Raw genomic sequence first — 3,581 nt, forward strand, 5'->3', positions numbered from 1 at the left:
GGACCTATGAGATTGACAAAAGTGTGGTGGTGTTAGGGGACCCACCAGGCTATGCAAGGTTGGCTAATTTCTCTAACCTTAGGATAGTTACACTAGAGTCAAATCTGGGGTCTCTCAGTCAGAGACTCCTCAGCCTTCTTGATAGAAAAGTTGTAGATTTTTTGTTTAAAAAAAAGACAATATTCATTCTTTTGAATGCCGTTTTGATTACACATTAAAAAGAACTAATTTATGACTTCAAAACCAATATGCAAACATCCCTAGGCCTAGATACATCCCCATAGGATTATTATGTTCTGTTGGTGCCCACGAAGTTCCGGGAGCAAACGTACTAAGTTCTAGGAGCAAGTGTCTTCAGTTAGGTCTGATACTGGTTAATGTGGTGCTCCCGCCTGTCCTGAGTGAGATCCTAATAAGTGATTTTTGTCCTCTCTCATTTTGTGTGTCAGGAAGTAAAAGTATATAACTAACCCAAGGCTCTATGCCTCTTCTGTGGCCCAGACAGAATTTGAACTCGGATCTGTCTGAGTCCAATGTGACAGGGCGTCTCCTGCAGTGTTGTGGGTCAGCCACACCTCTGTGGCCCTTTAACTTCCTCCTTCTTTGTCACCTTTGTGAGCCACCTGAGCTGCAGAAAGCATGAGGAAAAGGAGGCTCAGCTATGACAGGGTGGAGGCTCAAAGGCCACTTTTACACGGCTTTTCTTTGTCAAAGCGGAGAAACCTCTGCCAGGTTCCAGGTGTAAACAAACGGGAAACTTGTCTGTCCCTTACCCACCACCAAGTTGCTCCCCAAGCGGAGAGGACTGGAAATGCTCTAGGTCAAGGAGCAGACCTGCATCCATATATTCATATCGAAATTTTATGTTTTCTATCCAGAAAAAAATATTCCATCTAACTCAACTAAGAACCCTGTCCTCATAAATAGATCCCCCTGAACATAATCAAAATGATAATTTCCCCCTCTGGGCTAGACCAGCCCCGGTGGCCCAACCACAATTATCATCTCTCTGCCAGGCTACTGTGCTATCTCATTTTGTCAATCCATACTAATTTTCAGGCAATGCAAAGAGCGGGGTGGATCTCCCCCTTCTTCTTGGCAGCTCACATCCTCTCAGTCTCCAGAGGCAAGCGTGACTGCTGGAAGTCAAATGGAATTTGCAATTCCCATGGGGGCCTTTATCATTGTTGTGCAAACACCGGCCTCTTAGATACCTGTCTAAGGCACAGCATTCAATACTGTGCAGGGCCTGCTGGCTCCACAAGGTCAGGACTATGGTGCCCACTTTCCTTGCCAGGCCACAGAGCCACTGCTCTTTCCCGAAGAAGTGTGGCCTCCGTGTGCAGCTTCAGCAGCACGAGTGGGTGGTCGATAAGTAGATGGGGGTGGGGTGAGTAGGGATGGACACACTGCCAGCATTCCCTGGAGTGTTTCAGTGTTTTAGGTGTACGGATGCGGGCCCATCCATGACAGGGGCATTTCCTGTTCTGGATCTCCTCTGCTAACGGAGCCCAATGTCACGAGGTGGGTGATGAAGATAATTACATGGTGTGCTGCAGAAACCTATTCAGAGCTTGTCATCAAGAGGAACTCCTGATGACAGGCAGGCAAGGACTCTATTACCAGTGTCCCAAGTGCTGCTGAGAGCGAGATTTCAGCATCCGGGCCTTGTTTGTCAGCACTGATGAAATCAGCATTTGATCACTTATAGGATGGGATTTTTTTCCCCCTCATTGAATGATTTAGGTTACTTTATTCCGTGATTGCCAGCACTTCTATCACAGGGAGAGAAGGGGGAGGGGAGACAAGCTATAAAAACACAAGTATCACCATGCTTCAGCTCATCAGTGAAGGCAGCTTCATTGAGCAGCCTGCTGCAGAGTAGGGAGGTTCATGCTTGTGCCCTGTGGGCTGACTTTAGCAGAAAGGTATATTTAACTCATTGGTATCACACTACTTAGACTTGACACAGAGGCAGTTTTCCAAAAAGGACCTGAGGTTAGAGTTTGAATGTTCTGCCTTAACTGGAAGTCGTAACACCAGTGCCCAGGACTCTCTGATTAAAGCCCTCACTGTTTGACACTGCCCACATCCTGAGTCTTGAAGCTGAGCTGTCTATTTCTTGTCTTTCTCTTAGTTGGCCTTCTCTGCTTTGTTTTCATTTCCTTCTACCTCCCTGCCACGCCCTTAGCCTCCTTTGCTAATTCCTAGTTTCTGCCTGCAGCTCTATGGTGGGGGTGGTACCCAGGGCATGCAGTTACCCTTTTCTCTATCCTGTTCTTCTCTTCCCTAGAGCTGTCCCCATCTACCTAGGTGTTGGAGCCATTTATCCTTATGGCTCACAGCCTGCTAGGTATGAACGTATAGATGTCTACTAGGCATCATAGATTTAATTAATTTAAAACAGAATTAAGTATTATTTCTTCTCCCCTCTCCCCTCCATCTGAGCCCTCAATGGTCACAGTCACTATCATTATTAAGAATTCTGTTCATGGCATAAGTTCTTTGAAAAGAAGTCTTGATTTGATAGATTCGATTATACAATACCTGTGTTCTTGGCTATGATTTGAGTATGGTCTGAATGTCCCCCACAGGTCTGAAATGGTCGGAGGTTTGAGTTCTAGGAGGAACCTTTAGAAAGGAGACTTTCATGGGGACTTCTCAGACCCTGGGAATGAGAGATTCTCTGTGACCCTCACTGGTTCTCAAGTGACCTCTCAGAGGTTTTTATGAGAAGGTTATTATAAAAGGAATCAGTTGGTCCCACAAGAGCCAACACAGCCAGTTAGCACCATGCAGAGCCTGCAGTATGTGATTTGGGGTACGAGCCTTTACAAGTAAACTTTTATTTCCTCATTAATTTATTTATTCACTTTACATCCCAGTCATAGTCTCCTCTCCTTCCAGTCCCACCCTCAAATCTCTCCCCTCTTACTCCTGCCCTTTCCTCTCAGAGACAGGAGCGCTCCCTTTGGGTACCACCCCTCCTTGGGACATCAAGTCAGAGCAGGACTAAGTGCATCCTCTCCCACTGAGGCCAGAGTAGGTAGCCCAGGAGAAAGGGATCCAATGGCAGATGATAGAGTCAGAGACAGCCCTCACTCCAATTGTTAGGGGACCCACATGAAGACCAACCTGTATATCTGCTCCAAATGTGTAAATGGGTTAGGTTCAGCCTGCGCATGCTCTTTGGTTGATGGTTCAGTCTCTGTGAGCCCCTATAGGCCCAGGCTAAGTAAACTTCTTCATGAGTATTCTCTACCAGCCTTTGTTTTGTTTTGGATGGATGATCCATCCAGATCATCCACACAACTTCTAGTTAAGGTATGAATAATACTTAGTTCCTCTGTTGGGCTTCATCTCATTAAAACCACAGTGCATTTTTATAAGGTCATATGTGTACAGCATTTATCCTTCATACAGGTCAGAAACTGATAACCTGGATGTCCCTCTGGGGAAATAATGTTGGCAAACTCTAGACATTGTGTAGCTCTGTAATATGAAAGATGTGTTCCTTATTTTATTTTGAAGTAAAAAAAAAAAAAAAGTACCTTGCAAATTAGTCTATACAGTAGATTGTT

The sequence above is a fragment of the Grammomys surdaster genome, unplaced genomic scaffold (assembly GCF_004785775.1).
Source record: "Grammomys surdaster isolate TR1022 unplaced genomic scaffold, NIH_TR_1.0 233, whole genome shotgun sequence".
Lineage (NCBI taxonomy): Eukaryota > Metazoa > Chordata > Mammalia > Rodentia > Muridae > Grammomys > Grammomys surdaster.